Below are 18,153 nucleotides of genomic sequence, written 5' to 3'. Positions count from 1 at the left end.
TTTGATAAACTCTGCTTTATTCCTAATGGAGGTTTTCAGTTTACAAGAGTCATTAATTTCTGAATTCTGTCTCAAGCAAGTGTTTTCTAGGGCCTTGGAAGAGAGGCTGGAAATATGGCACATTCAATTAGGAGAGATTTTCAGGCATTCAGTCAAAGGTGTGCTGCTGGATTAGTAAGTACTGCCAGGGTCACGGCACAGAGTATGGTTTTGAGGCCATAGGCAAGGATTTGCGTGTCTGAGCATGAGCAGGTAGAGAAAAGGATAGGAGGAGCCTTACCTTGAGTGCACTGTATTAATGATAAGACTGTGTATCTTTAAAAAAAAAAAGAAAGTGTACTAAGAAAAATGAATGTAATTTTCTCCTGCATCAAGATAAATTTCTCCTGAAACCTTTACACGAGTTTATGGTTGAGGTCCCTCATCCATTTTTGCCTGCATCTGGCCCAGCTGAAGACATCGTCCTCCCCTTCACTGCCTCTCACCATTTCCTCACCATGTGCAGCCCAGTCATCTCTGATGACTGTGATGTTCATGTTACTGGCTCCTGCCTCAGTGCAATCAAGATGAGCTGAGTTAGAAAAACTGCTCTGTATTTCAAATGATGAGAGAAGCCAGATTGCTTTTACAGAATGAGTAAGAGAAGTGAGTTGTATTGTTGTAATTATGCAAGTGGACATGTTTCCAGAGGGTGAACAAGCACTGCACTTACACTGCACCATTTGTTCTCCTGTAACTCTCCATATTTAGGTTTTTCCCCATCATACCCTTTCACTGGGGGCAAGGTGCAGAAGGACAGCCGGACAGATAGGTACCAAATAACCAATATAACTTGCCTTCTCACCTTTGCTTACGCTGTGGTAAATTGTTCATTTGATACTGATAATTTTCTAGACCAGTATTGTTGAATTGTTATCAAGCACATATAAATTAACCTCTCATTAAGCAAGACATCTTGTGGCAGACAAGTGCCTGTAAGTAGATATGGAGATGTAGAACCAGTGAAGATGTCTGTGGGGCAAGGAAGTCTCTGTACTCAATAATAGTGTTTGTTCCAACTAAACAGTAGTGTAAACATAATTACAAACTAGAGTCTTTACTCCAAAGTTACTATGAAATTCCTAGGAGGAAAGTATGATCTCTCTGTCATGCTTTATAAAGATAATTCAGCATCCAGTTCAATTCTGTCTGAATTGACAGGCTATTTGCCCACAAGCCAGAATTTTGGGGATATATTTTGAGGGCTTTATTTTTTACTTCTTTCCTTTTTTTCACATCACATTCAGCCTTCTGTTCCCAAAAGACCTATCAGTCATCCCTTTGACCTCAGTTACATGCAACTGTTGGATATTTCATTGTCTTTAACTGCAGAATCATGACGTGGAGGTCATTGAGCAGCAATAATATCAGAGCATTGTGTTGAAGAAGAAAATACTTGGAAGATACCAAAGTGAGATTGGGTATTTTAGTGTTGGCTAAGCTCCATCTGCAGTTCCCCATTCATCAGTGAAATTTTAATCTGCTGTAAAATTATAAATGAGTCTTGGGAAGATAAAGAGCTATTTTTAGAAGTTTATCTCTACTGAAAGAAAGATCAGTACATAACAGGTCAAAAACATTGTAATAGAGACTGGACATAAAATGGAACATTGGTCAAAGGCCAAAATAATATTTGAAAGCCAAATATTACTATTATTTAGAGGCACTTGCGTTAAATATGGTGAAATTGAACTGTTTATAGAAGATGCTGGATTCCCTCCAAACAGACTCAGGCTGCACCAGAGCCAGTTCAGTGTTACATTTTTCAGAGACGAGGATTTTTTTTATAGCAGCCATAAATGAGAAAAGAAAAGGGGAGCTTAAAGGAAAGTGCACTTCTAGCCACTACCCAGATTACAGTGTGGTTAAATGGCTGGGGGTGAGGTTTGGAAGGGCGGCTGACCAGCAGAAGGGCATGCAAAATTAAACAACGCCGCCATCCACACGCACCGCTCAGCAGCTTTCCACATGCCATCCGCACATTCCAGTTTCACGCTACAGCCACGCAGAGGGTTTGGGCCGAAAATGTGGGATGGCAAGCTGTCTTGTAAGGAAGTCCAGGCATTTGCATGCTCCGAGTGGTAGGGGGGAGGCATATTTAAAAAATGTCATTACTGCCCACATGCAGCTTTCAAAATTCCTCCAATACGGTGCTCCAGCTCTTTGGTACAATTCATGCTGCAGGGGAAGGGGGCGTTAATATTCTGCCAGTTTAGCTCTTTGATCCAGCTCACTGCCAGCTCAGATGAATGCCAGAGCCTGTGCAAGAGCGAGGAGAGGGCAATGGGAGGGAGCCGTCCCTCCCTTCAGCAACAGCTGGCAAGGGCTAGCACAGCTGTATTGCCATTCCGCACCCTCAGATTCCCCACCAAGCACCGAATCCCTCTTCTGATCACATGAGTGAACCTTCAGAGATTTCATGACTTGACTCCAGGTATTGCCCATGGCTAAATCAGAAAGCAACACCTGTTCCTCTTAACAGGTTTTACTACTGACTTCAAAATCCATGCAAACTTTTCATGTTCTGAGTTGATCTTTCGTTTTCAGTACATTGTCTGTCATTTCCCTCTTTCTGCTCCTTCTGATTTTAAGCCTCATATGATCTAAAAGACTTCAATAAGTTATTTTAGCAAGTCAATACCTGACTATTATTCTTAATTTACTTTAAATTTCTTCCTGTTCCTCCTTGTAAGTCTAGTAGGGAGGGGAAAAAATAGCTTTAACATGTGGCCTTAAATACTTCCCAGCTGAAAAAATACAGTTAACCAGCATGAGGCTAATGGACTGATGTACAAGCTGATGATCCACACCAGTTCCCCTGCAGCCAAATAACATCCTCTGGCCTGTATACACAGCAGCTGATTTTACCCTGGATGTTCTAGTTTCTCTTTTTCCTGCATTTCCGATCTCTCAGTATAGAACTCGAATTCAGACTTTCTTAGCCTGTTAACTGAATGATGCAGCACCAGGCTCTCTGGCTTGTAGAATCCTGCTTTTTTATTTCTCTGCAGCTGATAGTCAGCTATTCATTATTTACCTTGCCCTTTCCTTAATGATGTGCTTCTCTGTGAACATCATTCAAAACAGACAATATAACGATTTAAACTACTTCTGTAGGTTGAGTAGGTTGTTCTTTTTTTTTTTTCTTATCTAAATAGCCCTTTCTAACAAAATGTGTTTGAAATTCTATCTTTTGAAAGATCTTTAACTCAGAAAAGCTGCTTAAAAATGAAAGTTAATAGCTAGTATTATTTGTGCACTACCAGTAATATGACACTGGCTAAGTTTTCCTTTGGTATTGTTTTCCTCTTATATTTTTGATGGGTTTTTTATGTTTTCGGCTTGGTTTTGGTATTTGGGGAACTTGGATAAGAAAAATTAAAATTAAAGGAGACAAGAAAGTTGGCGTTTTTTAGCTTGCTTTCCCAACAGATAAAGAGTTATTACATCTTTATACGCTGGAAAATGTGTCAAGATGTAAGAGAACTCTTGGGAATTAACACAGAATTAAAATGTATGGGGAATTAGTGTAGAGATGGAGACACCCCCCAACTCTCTAGACCTTTTACAATGTTGAACAACTCATCTGTCTGTAAACGAAGCCCAGAAGAGTAAAGTTAGATGTTCATAATTTGCAACTAAAATGAAGCAAAATAAATAAAGAAAGTGTATGTTCTTTAAAGCACAAATGGCCCAACTCTGCTCTCAAATGTCTTTGAATTAGAAATAACTTAACTGGAATCAATGTCATTTAACTGATGTAAAAGCAAGAGGAAAAAATAATTCCCTGGAGATTCTTTGGACCAATACAGGATAAAAATGACATAGCTATTTTAAATGATGTAGTTTAATTATGATGAACAAAAATATTTCCATATATTTTTTAACCTAGTATTTAGACAGCAGGGCTTTGCAACTGGTGGCCTACAAAACCTTCTTGGATCTGTGGGGCAGTTCTAAAAAGCCTCTGAAATGTAGCTCAGAAAATCAAACATATTTCAGCAGCCTAAATTCATAAGGATGTCGGCACATCTGAAAGGGCTGAAAATCATCACAAAGCGTTAGCAATACTGTTTCCCACTTCTACCTATCAACGAGAGAAAACTTCTAGCCTCCCCCTTAGTTGAACTGCTCGATTTCAAATCAGAGCTATGTACTGAATCTTAATCAACTTGAGAAGTGGAAGACTTAAGAGGAAGTCATTTGAACTCAGAGCTGAGTCTCCTAGGGTTTTTCAAGGCTTTTTTTTTTTTTTTTTTTATGGTGATGCCCTAGCTGTCAGAGTTTAAATGCTCTAGAGGCTCAATAGCTGTGATATTTATTAACCAAGTGGTTATGATCAGAACTTTGTCACTCAAACTTGCTTGGTATCAGCTGACATATGGTATCATGTTTGAAATACCACTCAGTAAATCACTGATAATGTCAATGTAATTGCTGAAAGCTAACACAGGGTATAATTCTTTTCCCATTGAAGTTGATGGCAAGAGTCCTATCGATGGCAGTGGCGCAGGACTGAATCTGCTAACCAGAAAAGTCTTTTTCTTTTTCCTAATTGCACAGAAAGAATCAATAATTTTCTAAAAAAGTGGTCTTTAAATGAGTTTACATTTATAAATGGTAGCACATTAAAAAATTCACAATTGACTTTTTTGGTAGATAATGCTGCTGTGACTACTTCAATATGTTTTATTTGTGAGTCAGATGCTAATATATTCATAAGTAGATGAATATATGAATGTAAGAGCTCTGCATATATCTCTCTTCCATCTGTTATTTCTTTTTGCCCTAAATTTAAATACTCTATGTTCAGTGCTAGCATTGTTATTAGCATTTCATCAATTTTTGCCATATATTAATTAGACGGTGTCCATGGAATAGTTTTACTCTACCTTTTGTGGTTTAATTTTTAACTGGTCATTTTCTCATAAAAATGCTAAATTGCTAAAAATAAAACTTTCCTATAAAAACACTTTTTTTTTTTTCCCCCCCATCAGAAAATTTCTATGACAAGGATTTCTCATGTTCTGGGCAGATTGTCTGGTGGAGGGACACTGCCACCGCTGAGATGGGAGAGATTCATAGTCGACTCTCTGTTCCATACAATTTGGAACACAGTCTTAAATCTGGGCCTCCCACGTCCAGGAGGTGCCGGGATGCAGACTCTGGCTCTCTCTTGCTGAATACGTGTGACAAAGTCTGTCTGTTGGGCGATGAGCTATCCTGCAGATTTATTTCTCTGTCTGATGTGTGGTTGCCTAGAATGCTTAGAAAGGTCTTAATTTGTTCCCATGTAGGGCAAAATTCAAAATCCTGAAAGTTTAATGACATAATAACAATCTCTATAATTATGATACATTTGCAGCCCCTGAACAAAACCAGCCCCTGTAAGCAGGGGCTAACTGAATGCTAAATGTTTCTGCAGTTATGCATTAGAACTACCATTTTCACTTCTGCTCACCATATTTGGATCTCTTAATAAAAATGTTAATATTATAATGCATTTAAACTTTAATTTTACAAACTCTGATTTATGGGAAATTTCTTTGTATTTGCCAGCTAGTTGTTTGAAAATTTCAAATGTTTTGGTGCATCTCATGACCTTCATAAAATTGATGTTTGTCTATTATGCTCAGCCCAGAATATGTACTGACATTTTTGGCTAGTATGAAAACAAATTTCCTTTAGTAAAGATTTTATAAGCTAAGAAGACAGTGCACAGATGAAGGATGGGGAAAGTGGAGGAGTAGCCGGCAAAATAAATGTGGTTTGATTACATCAAACATCTTGTCTTGTTTTGTCTGTTCTGTGATATTTTTTCCATTTTTTCCCCTCCTAATTATCTGTCTGATCATCACATCTACTTTCTTACTCAAATGAATGTGGGAAATATTTTTCATCTTTACAGAAAGGTGGCTGCTGGAGGAGGGAATTAGGGCAGCAAAAGTAATGTTAATTGAAAATCTAGAACTTTTCCTTTACACTGTCATTGCAGTCAAAGGTTAGTGCAGACAGCTCTGCAGATAAACTATAGATATTATTTTGAGTTTTATTTTTCTCTTTCTCTGAAGGCTATCCAGATAATGTGTATGTGAACTTGTACACAGCAGGGTTATTACTACATTTGCCTGCTGCTTTTGAACTTCCATGTGACATTTGACTCTTTTGACCATCAGCTATAATTGTACTCTTTTTCTTATTTTGTAAAATTTATTGTTTTGATCTCTGGTGTCTTCAGTGTCATCTGGTATCCCTCAGGGACCTATTGTGGGATCTATAGTATTTCTTTCTTATATGTATGTTGGTTGGAATTGTGTTCACAGTCCAAACTGTCAAACAAATAGCTCTCGGCTGTATTTATCACTCCTTGAAGACCTTGTAATAGCATCTACAGTGCTGTTTGATTGTCCTTCCATTATCAAGGTTTAGATAGTGCTAATTTTCTTAAGTGTGATGCTGAAAGGATGGTATGTAAGTGGAATAATTTTAGCTGGAAGTGGAGCCTCTTAGGGGTCTTTTATCTTCCTTTGGTTTTGGCTTTTCCTCTTTCCAGGCTTCGCAGTCTCATTCATGAGAGTGTCTCAATTTTGGCTGAGATTCTAGGCCATTTTGAATTTAGGAGCAATGGACAGTGGGCTTAAATTTCCAACTGGATATTCTTCTCATGCAGTGACAGAAAATGGAAATTGCTTACTCGGGGTCATTCACTTCAGCACCCCCAGACTCTTCCTCTAGTGAAAGTCCAGGATCCCAAGATCTGCCACTTCTAGATAGTGTCCTCAGGCTTCTGACCTGTAACTGACCCTCAGAGAAACATCAGCACCCACTAAAACTCAGACCAAAGCATAGTTTTGGGGAGAAGGGAAAGGAAGTATGTGTAATGCTTCCTCAGAACCCTTCCCTTAGCTAAATGCTAGCTCAGCCAGAGAACTTTGAAGGTATTAGGAAGACTTCCATGTCATCTGCTCAAACGTTCTCAGGGTAACAGGAGGCCTCTTTTTTTCAGGTGGTGACTGGTAGGTAAGTTACATTTAGCTTTTCTCACAGTCAGTGGCTGAAATGGGCAGCTGGGCTGTGCTTGAGGGAGTTCCTCATGATCTGAGGGGGGAGGTGAAGCCTCCATATCACAGCAGGTTCACCATCTGTGTTTGAGGAACATCTTCATACCCATGGTGAATATTTACACTCTTCCTGACATCTCTATATTTGAAGTCTAAACTTCTTCAGCATGGCCTTTTTGGCCTGAAACCAGTGGCTACCAAATAATTTGGATCAATAGAGTTCTGCCAGTCTTCAACACTTTACAGAAACCAATGTATATTCTTCTCAGCAAACTTTGAATTGCCAGTGCTGTGCAGTTATTATTTAACAAGGTTCTGCAGATTTACTACATGTCCTGCAAGAGCGCTTGGATCACAGCAGAGCAGTGCTGTAAGAGGAAAGACAGCGGCAGGCTTCTTTTGCACTTTTCCCTTACATATGTACATGCAGGCACCCGTGCATATGCATAGCAATTGATCACTCTCACTTCTGCTGAAAGAGGCATGGATTTTCTTTAGCTTTGTAGCAAAAATGGATTAAGACTCCATTTTCAGACAAGCTTTCCTCCTTTCATCATAAAACTAAGAATAAGTGGTGAATCCTTGCTTTAAATGTGGCACTTTTGTTGCCTTGATACTGAATTCCTTCCTCCTAAGGAATCAGAATAAAAAGTCAGGATTTTTTTGTTGTTATTTTTAAATTTATTTATTTATTTATTTATTTATTTATTTATTTAAAGAATCTTCAAAATTTTTTTTTAAAGGAAAACATAAAGACTTAGCATGTCTGAGACCTCTGTTTTTGGAAAGTTTGGGGCTTGTATTTTTGGCTGTGTGAGCTTTCTTTCTTAAAAATGCAATTTTATACATTTGTATTAGTGTTATTAAATGAATTAATGCTGATAAATAAATCCAAATTTTACAGAATAATTAGACTTAATTATGACTGGTTAACAGTTCAAGTGTTTGGAAGAATATTGCTAAATAACTCACACTGCTAAAATTTACTTTTAATTCACATCTGAATGTGCACAGTGGTAATGGGTACAGGAAAAAAAAACAAAAAGCAAAAGGGAACACTTTTTCCTGTCCTATGTGCTACAGCCAATAAAGATGACTACTGAAGGTCATTATTATTATCTCAAAAAAGATGAAATTGTGGAATGTGCAAAGAAATAGCCAGCGTTAGTGAACACTGGTCTTGGAGGAAAGAGAGCTTCTTTCTATTCATGTGGTGCTAACTTCTTTTATGTTATTTCTTTATGCCTCTGGGTTTCTTTGTTTTTTCTGTTTATTTAGAGCATACGAGGTTCACAGCAGAGACCTGTTCACTTTTACTGTGTGCAGTTATCCACGCCTTACAAAAATGCAAATAAATAATTCACCTAGTGCTTTGTGTTACACTTTCATGGTAAGTTCTTTCTTTTTTTGGAATAGGAATATAGTAATCTTTGCCTGTTCTTTTAAAGGTCCTAGTGCAATATGGCTCCAGTTCATGACAAAGGCTTCCAGTTGATATATTAGTGCAAATAATAATAATAATAATAATTTTTTTTCCTTTCTGTTTCTATGGTTTCTGAACATAACTGAATTCACAGAAAATAAGTGGTCAGCCTGAGATCACTTTCATCCTGTAATGCTACAAAAATGTTTATGTTAAGCACTTTCATTGTATGTGTGCGTGCTCCTGCGTGTATGTGCATAGAGCATAACATAACGATAAAAGAATGAAGTTTAGGATACAGGACTGCAGAAATATTTTTTAGAAATCATACTGTCTTAAAACGTGTGTTTACTTCGATTTTGGAGGAGAAGAAAAACAGTCTAAAGGGAAGGCTGCAAACAACTGAAAACCAGCCAGATGGAGTGGGAAGAAAAGAGTTGAAGGCCGTAGGACACAGACTGTGATCTGAGCCAAAAGCATTACAGAGGGTAAAACAAAAGGTAGGCAAAAATCAGGCCCAGACAGTTAAAGGAAAGATCTCAGGAGATGGTAGGAGGATACAGCCACTGAGGTAAGATTGCAATGCAGTTCCACAGAGGACATTTTCCAAATCCTGTGTCTTTAGTCTGTGGAAAGACTTGAAGGAACAGAAGGAAGGATCACATAAGAAAAAAAAAAAAACCACAACTGCACTAGACTGTCACCAAATAAACATGCATTTTCCATTAAATTCCACACATTTCCTGACCTTTTTTACACAAGAAAAAAAATTTTCAGATTTTACCCCAGTAAATCCTGCCTAAGATATTTTTGCCTAAAGATTAAGATCAGGTGGAGGGTAGCGGGGGGAAGGCTGGGGTGGAAAGGAAGGTGACCTGAGAAGCTATGAAGTATGTGCTGCGATCCTTGCAGTGCAAACATTAGCTGCAACACTGGATGAAGTCACCTTGGAAAAGGAATATAGCACAGACTGGCCACGACAGAGGCTGGGGAGACTCTTTGATGAAGGGCTGGTAACAACTTCCTGTGGTTTTAAATATACTGGGCATCACACGTAAGAGAGATCAGCATGCATTTAGTCTTATAGATCCCCCTCTCCACCTCCCACAAACCTATGGTATTTTCTGGGGTTGGTAAGTCTGCAGTTACTCCTGGTCTGTGCTGCCCTCTACTGCTCCGTCTCACAGCCGCAATGCTTACCTTTGCATTTGCAATTGGAAGTTGTTTATACACGACTGTATTTGCTTCGTGTAGTGTAATATAGGAAGCATTTAGAGATGTATGAACTATTTAGGATGATGGTTAATATGAAGCCGACATGCAGCTCAACAGCTTTTCAGGGTAGTCGATGGACTATTAACATGCCTCTTCCATAAAAGCAATTTATTTATAGATAGTTAACAAGTGAAGATTATTTATGCTAAAAGGAAGAATTCTCAGAAATATTTTATTATATTAATAACTTTACTACTCACAAGGTAAAAGGTAGGTGATGTATTTTATTTATTCTGATGTTTAGCTGCTTTGAAAGAGATGGAAAACACTAAGGCATCAACCGGATCAAGCTGTTAGCACAGAGCAACTCTTTGTTATATTTTTCACTAGCATTTTGTCCAATCTAACTTTGAATGTGCTTTCTGACAGGCTTTCTGTCATTTGTAGCCCAGACATTAATGGATCTTTCTGTAGGAACATTTTTCTGTATCTTGCAGGTAATCTGGTTATTTCCTTTGTTGCTAAGTTTTCTCTTTCTTTGTTGTTTAAATATTTAGGGGTTGCTATTGTGTTCTACTGCCTTAGCCAAGCTTAGACATACTTAACTCTGTTATTTTTTAAAAATCATTCCTTACATGCTCTTAACTGTTTTTCATGCTTCTTTTAGAGTATGCTGCATGTATCAGTCATGAGGTATCCAGATCTGAACACAGCACTCTGCAGTGACCAGAACAGTGCAATTACTTTCCCTTCCCATTGAAGGCTGCCTCTCACTGTGAAACCGAACTTTATGCACCCTCTTACACTATTTATTGCCTACATTTCATATATATATTTTTTTAGTTTAGCTGAGACAATGAATCAACCTTCCAATCACCACATAAAATGACGATAGTGCTCAATGCCTTCATAGTGTTGAGTCCCTTCTCACAAGAAGCTATTCAACAGCCAAGTCATTGCCATCTAGCATTGCTTTCTATGTGTCAGTTAGCCAGTTTCCATTAAAGCAGGCACTCTTCCTGTCTGGAATAAAAGAAACTAATTCTTCGTTATATACTGCAAGAGGTAAAGTCTCAAGTACTGTACTAAGATCCTACTGTATCACTTCTCTTCCATTCTCTTCAACAATTCGTTCTGGAATACTAGAAAAAAAGCAATGCAGTTGATTTTGCAAAATGCGTATTCTTTCTAAACCTGTGCACCTTATTGCTCCTGTGTCATGGTCTTCTACTGATATATGATTGATATATGATTCAGCTAAATCTGATTGAAATAAATTAATTCAGGAACAATTGGAGTGTGTTTATGTGTTCCTGCTGCTGCTTTCCTTAAACTTTTTAATTTTTTTTTCTTTTTTTCCCAAAGATATTGAAAGAGTAACTTTTCACTCTACACAGTTTATCTGTGCCCCCTCAAAAATGTTTGGTGGGATTCTCTCAGATCTTTCGTTGTTGAAGAGCAGAGATCTCTAATGCAAGATAAACCTTTCTGCTTTACCCAGCCAGGTATTGTCCCTCAGAGCTTGGCCCCGCAAGGTCCTGAGCCTTCTGGAGACTGTCTGGAGATGGACTCAATTTTGCCTCAGGTGGGACTGCTCTCCTGACCTAAGTTAAGCATTTTCTTAAGCTCTTTTGCAGAGCCTGGATATTGCAAGGGCATTAAATGACAAGTGCTTAATACTACAGTTCCCTTGGGCTTGCAAGGTGTTTCAGTGTCTCCTCTGAAGTACTGCACACTCTTTACTCCTGCTCGTTCCAGCTCTCACTGCTCAATTCTTTGAATTCAATAAGATACCATATACGCACAAGATGAACAGCATTTAATCCTCAGAGTATTCCAGGTCTTCTTCACTGGACAGCAGGTTGCTTCCAGTAGTTTTTAGCTCAGTTTCTGTTGCTGTTTTTTATAATTTTTCAGGAGGAGAGGGCCGGCTTATGTTTCAGATGTGATCGTTTTGTGTGGGCTGAGTAGCAGACGTGGATAGTTGATGCAATGGGCTTGCTAGAAGGTGGCTGTTTGTTCAGACTGTGCTCCTGTTTTCAGGGCCAAGCAGAGGAATCAGACTCTGGAGTTATGTGCAGCTTTCTAAACCACCTCTCCAGCTCTCAGCCAAAATCCTTTAGTGGTGTTTATTTTTTACATGTATTTAGTTAACAGAAAAGGAGCGTTTTAGTGCAGATAAAACTGCCCTTTCTTTCAAAACCCAATGCTTTTTGTTATATTTATTCATTTATCAATGCTGTGAAAGTTTCATGTGCTCCAGCCATTGATTTCAGGAGCCAATGCTATTTTTCCTGTTTATTATAATTTATTGTCTCATTGTTGCCGGCAGTTTGCACTTAGTTGAGTTTCCCACACAATATACAGGAAACATCTCTATAGCATCAGGCTTCCTCAGATTGATTCCCACAGGGGCCAGGAGGGACAAGCCACTCCCGGGCGCTTTGTGATGTGGCTGAGGAGAGTCATGTTAAATCCACCATTTGGAGACTTCCTTCCTTGCACCTACAGTAGCACACGCGGTAGCCAAATCATGTCTGCTCCCGCTACACGCTCTCCCACACAGCCTTTGGGAAACTTTTACCTGCGTGTGTGTTTTCACAATTGTATCACTTTCTTTTCATGCGCTTAACACATTTATTACTGGTCTCCAGTGAGAATGTGCATCTCCGAGGGCGTCTATTTGTATTAGAGCAAAACTAATGAAATTATTCAGTTAGAGTATTTCATTTCAATTTACCTTTCCTCACTGTTGATTAACTGATGACATGCAAATGTTGACTGATGTATTAAGTTGTCTAGGTAGAGGAGCTGTGGGTAGTAAAGAGAGCCAGTATACATATGTTCCTTTGAAAACACTCCTTAAATAATACCCGCAAGAGTCTCCTGGGAAAGCTGGGAAATTAAATGAACATTGTCTCTGTCTCCCTCATGAGCAATACTTCCCTACTAACAAACAATGAGTTCAAGGGTTTAGAACAGAGACAACTTTATTGGGAGTGGGGGAGCAGCGGAGGGAAAGGTGAGTATGGAATTAACTTCACAAAGTCAGTGATTCATAAATCAATTCTATGAAACTATGTCATCACCTTTTCCTGCTGCCTTCCCTCTTCACTCCCTTCTCCTGCAGCTCCCCCTCCACCCCACCTCCTCGCACTCCCGGATGTGCTGCACAATAGTCATGAGCCTTCCCTCCTCCATTGGTCCTGGTGGTTAGTCACTGCTCTACCTCAGAATGCATTGCTCATGGGTTGGGGTTTTTTTTGGTGGGTTTTGTTTTTTTTTTCCTTAAGTCAAGGTTGACTGAATCAGATTTTGGCTGGTTCCAGTTCTTGACCTTACAAGGTCACACCGCGTGTGAAGGCTTTGCCATTTCTTTTAGCTGATTCCAGCTCAGATGCTGGGAAAGCTGCTGTTGGTAGCCCTGGCTTGAGCACCCTCAGCTCTGCCTAACACACTGCAGTTGTCCTAGTGCTTTCCTTGGTTTTCTCAGGTTTTGGCAACGAACACTGCAAGCATTGCACAAACTGGCATATAAGAAATTGTATTTAAACACAGGAAAACACTTTTTTACCATGAGGGTGATCAAACACTGGAACAGGTTGCCCAGAGAGATTGCAGAGTCTCCACCCATGGAGATATTAAAAGTCTGACTGGAAATGACCCTGAGCAACTCTGAGCAGGTGGGTTGGACTACATGATCTCTGGAGGTTGCTTCCTACGTCTACCATGCTGTGATTCTGTAAAAAGTATGGTGCTTTCAGTTGCCAGCCAAGATACCTGCAGTAACAGTTCCAGAGCAACAAATGCTATTTCATATGAACCAAATAAGTATAAAAAATTCAGTAGCTGGTTCCTTATAAAAGTGATTGCCAGACAAATATATCTGGAAATATTTTAAGACCTTAAATGCCTATGTGGGCAGCACAAACTTTGGCAAAGTTCATGGTCAAATGCTATAAATTAAGTGGTTAAACTGTAGTATTCATGCCAGATTCATGACTATTCAATACAAATTCTTTCTAAATGAAAGTTAACTGATTTTTTTTATTATTTGCTAATAAATCCCTGCTGCCAAAAACCAACAGAGCACAGCTTTCCATTTTCCCATTTCTGCTCCTATAGAAGTCAGACTGCTGTTTTGTCTAATATATGACTCCCATGACAAGAACGCCATAATACCTATAAAAATTCTCTCAATAAAAAGCCAGGTGTTTAGTTAGTTCCTGGTCAGCCTGAAGAAGACATTGTTTTCTAAGTTCTCACTCTGAAGCACAGCGAGGACTTACCATCTGGTTTCAGGCTGCCTCATCTGCCAGAATTAGTTTTAACTGACCATACCAGAGAAAGAAATTTAATTGGTCATTTTTTTTTTTTTAATATTTACTTGTCTATTGGAATAAATTTGTGTGTGTGTTTTAAAACAAAACAAATCCAGCTAATTCTCTGTTTTTCCAGCAACCTTTAGGAGTGGTTGCATTTCTTTTCTGTCAGGAAATTTAGTGAAAATGTATATCACGGGAAGATTACCATCTCAACAAATAGAAAGCCGGATGACTTTTTTTTCCTCCTGGGACCTTCTGCAGATTTACAAATATATTGACCAAGGTGCTTGGTGCTCCATCATTGCTTTCTGTCTTGGCTTCCAGTTTGCTCTTTTTATGCACTGGCAATTACCTCCTGCTCAGAGGTGCTGCTAAGCATCTCTAAGAAACCTGCTTCTTTTTCTGACTGCCGTCCTGTTTGTTCTTCTGCTAATCTTTGTCACTTTGTTTCTTTTCTTTCCTCCTACCCTCCCTTTTAACTTATAATATCTCTTATCCTAGTGAGCTTAGAAAGATTATAACATGGAAAGTGACTATTTTCCTCTTCCTCTGCTTCCTTCCTTGTCTTTTGTCTTGGTTCAAAATTTGCATATTTGGATCATTCCCCTTTTCAGGCAGAACCTTCTATAATTACCTGGCTGTCTTTAACATTATGGGATCTGCAGCAGGGTTATTAGCTATTACTAATCATAAGGGTAATGGCTACAAAGACATCCCTGTAAAAATTCCATTTATCCTGAAAATGTATAGAATATTTAAAATATCTGGAATCAAAACCACTCCTTTGCACATTTCTTTTTTTCTATAAGTTCTGTTAAGTTCACACAATGCTTTTCTGTACTTTACAGGGCTGAGGTGACAGGATGAAATTGCTCAGATGCCTGAGGCAACAGACTGAGTTGTCTGGAATGATAATGATTATTCAAATGATAATTATCCAAATGACCCAGATTTCTTCCTTGCTCTATCTTGACAAATTGCTAGGCAGTGACACCTCTGCTGTCTGTGGTTCTGTGGGCAGACACGTTTGGATACCCACAAAGGTAAGCTGTATAGATCAACAGGAGTTAGGTGTCTAAACTACTGTTTCTTTATGCAGTTTTCAAGATTATTAGTTACTGTAACTGCATATTTTTTGTTCTTTCTATTGTACTTAATTGTCTTTATGTTACAAGTTCATCTTTGTATTGTGCAAATTCAGAATATGCAGTCTATTGTCAATCAGCTGTTGCCAATTTACCTGAATTAATTTTATTATGTCTGTTTGTCCTGAACCATGTACAGAGCAGAATCACACTGATAGTTTGTTTAGCTTATAGAGTTTACAGTTGCAGGCTTACAGTTTAGGAGGGATAAAATACGATCTATACTGGAAACCTCCCCAGTGGCATCCCCCTGCCTCCCTGGTCTCCCTGATTACGCTATGGGAAGCTTTCCATGTAGGTCGGAGTCGTGCATTTTATGGTGACTTCTGCTAAAAAGATTAGACATCAAAAATAACAGTACTATAACAAAGGAAATTATAGAGGGTACAACTCTTCTTTTATATATTTCTGGACCTTTGTACAGTTAGCCTTTCTTTATGTTCTGATCTGAAGTAATCCTTTGATCTTACTTGGATATTTATTTATTTAATAGAATAATAGAACAGTTTAGTTTGGAAGGGACCTTAAAGATCATCTAAAGATCATCCCTGCCATGGGCAGGGACACCCTCCACTAGACCAGGTTGCCCAAAGCCCCATCCAGCCTGGCCTTGAACACTGCCAGGGAGGGGGCATCCACAGCTTCTCTGGGCAACCTGTGCCAGTGCCTCACCACTCTAACAGTAAAGAATTTCTTCCTTATATCTAATCTAAGTCGTCCCTCCTTCAAGCTTAAATCCATTCCCCCTTGTCGTGTCACTCCATGCCCTTGTAAACAGTCCCTCTCCAGCTTTCCTGTAGGCCCCTTCAGGTACTGGAAGGCCGCAATTAGATCTCCCCGGAGCCTTCTTTTCTCCAGGCTGAACAATCCCAACTCTCTCAGCCTGTCCTCGTGGGAGATGTGCTCCAATTTGTTTGTTTTACAGATAACTTCTCTCCTTTTCCCTTTCCTCTTTGCCAGCTTACCATGGATTTGTCTTCCACTCTTGCTTCTACAGCTGTAGGATTCTGAAGTGCAAGTGCTCAGAACAGGGTGTCCAACTGTAACCTGCACAGCAGTGTACCTTGTGACTAGCCTCTGGGTCTCTGGTTTTTGTATTGATGTTTTATATTATTTTCCAGTCTTACACACATCTTTAATCCTTTAATGGAGAAGGAATAGACTAAAAGGATGGATGAGAAGAACTGAAAAGCAGCAGTTGCTGCAGAAACAACAGTACAACAAAGTATGGCTAAAAAGTAAATGTACAGGAAAATCTTAAGCAAAAGGATGAGCAGATTTGTGGAATATCAGGAAGGTACCACGACTCTTCTGGCTTTATACTAGTTACCCAAGGAGTCTCTCTTCCATATGATCATGGGTCAGACAAAGGACATCCATACTAGTCCTCTCAACTGTTATTGATTTCTCTGCAGTATCTTTTTCTCTGCAGACCAAAATAATAAAAGAGAAAGGTCCTCCTCTATCTCTCTGCAACAAACCTGATGCCATTAGAAGGCACTGTTAAACATTAAAAGAAATAAGCCTGAACATAACCAGTCAAGACCTAGCATTTCTTTTAGTATCTGGCAGAAGAACATCTTAGTGTGATGCTTTCAAAAATCCAAAGCTTTCAAGAGGAGTGCATCAGTGACCTCCCAGCTTTCTATGCTGGTAGAGTACCGCTTGAAGAATACATTCCAGCACTTGTGGAATTTTGATGAAGCACCAGTTTGTACAAGATATTGTCAGCACATTTTTATCCCAATGATTGCACTCAGAATGAAGTGCTGTGGACATAAAGAGTATGTGCATCATTAGTTACTCAGGTTTACAGCTCACACTGATTTTGATTCCCCACCTTTCTGGCTCCAAAACCTCTACTTATCCTAACCAGTTAAATAACGTAAGAAAATTAGAAGCTCTGAATGGGCCATATACTTTGAAAAGCTTTGATAGTTTGACCATAAAACTATGTTTGACACAGCTGCACAACTTTTTATTTGAAACTGGCCTGCATCCAACTGGTTAAGAGAAGAAGCAGTGAGAACAGCTATCTATCTGTAAAAAACCCACTGGCTGCTTGGAGAGACTTTCCTGGTTTGGAGTCTTATGTTGCTTATCATTCTGTATGCCAGCTGTCTCCAAAAATGATACATTAAAGGATTTAACCACTACAAAGATTAAATGATAAATGAATGTACGATAAACTACATATAAGGCAGCACATTTTTAATAGGATTTCAATAAGAAAGAAATTTAGGACAAGAGGAAATGGCTTTAAGTTGCACCGGGGAGATTTAGATTGAATATCAGGAAAAATGTCTTCAACAAAAGGGTTATCAAGCACTGGAACAGGCTGCTCAGGGAAGTAGTTAAGTCACCATCCCTGGAGGTATTTAAAAGATGTGTGGATGTGGTGCTTAGGTTTAGTGGTGGGCTTGGCAGTGGTATATTTGCAGTTGGTCTTGATGATCTTAAAGGTCCTCTCCAACCTAAATGATTCTGTGATTCTATGAAATTTAAGTTGAAGAAGCAGAAGGGTGCAGAGATTCTGTACCATGTGGCTGTGACACTGTGCTTCTGCAGAGCACTGAGCACTGAGCACCTGCAAGTGGCCTGACAGCAACAGAAGTTGACATTTGGATTGAACCCTAAAATTTTATGTCATTGTGTAGAGCATGTCGCACTAAACTGGGGGGTAGAAAACCTGAAACACAAATTAAAATGAGATGAGGGAATTTGAACTAAGTGTTCAAAATATTTCCATGTGCAGCACTGAATTTATTTGGAAAATATGTCATAAGACAGCATAATTCCTCTCCTTTCCCACCAATAAAGCCTAGTTTAACCCTGGAATCTTGGGAAAGAATAAAATGAAAGACTTATTTATTCCGAACTGACAACTTCCTAAAATAAAAGATCTCTCAGAAGTACCAAAAGAGAAATTGCTGCAGTCACTGAAT

The 18,153-nt window shown here is 39.0% G+C and overlaps 1 long non-coding RNA gene across 2 annotated transcripts; it reads left to right on the top strand.

Moving 5' to 3' along the window:
* The first annotated feature begins 9,727 nt into the window (after window positions 1–9,727).
* LOC142600145 (uncharacterized) lies at window positions 9,728–17,549 on the top strand. 2 transcript variants are annotated; one of them, XR_012833602.1, is made up of 4 exons: window positions 9,734–10,008; window positions 11,240–11,323; window positions 14,912–15,106; window positions 16,169–17,549. It is a non-coding gene; the product is annotated as an uncharacterized LOC142600145 (long non-coding RNA). The 2 variants fall into 2 exon arrangements; XR_012833601.1 differs by lacking the exon at window positions 11,240–11,323 and having other exon boundaries at window positions 9,728–10,008.
* Window positions 17,550–18,153: the final 604 nt, after the last annotated feature.

This window comes from Balearica regulorum, chromosome 1 (assembly GCF_011004875.1).
Source record: "Balearica regulorum gibbericeps isolate bBalReg1 chromosome 1, bBalReg1.pri, whole genome shotgun sequence".
Classification (NCBI taxonomy): domain Eukaryota; kingdom Metazoa; phylum Chordata; class Aves; order Gruiformes; family Gruidae; genus Balearica; species Balearica regulorum.
This window is presented reverse-complemented; position numbering and strand designations above follow the sequence as displayed.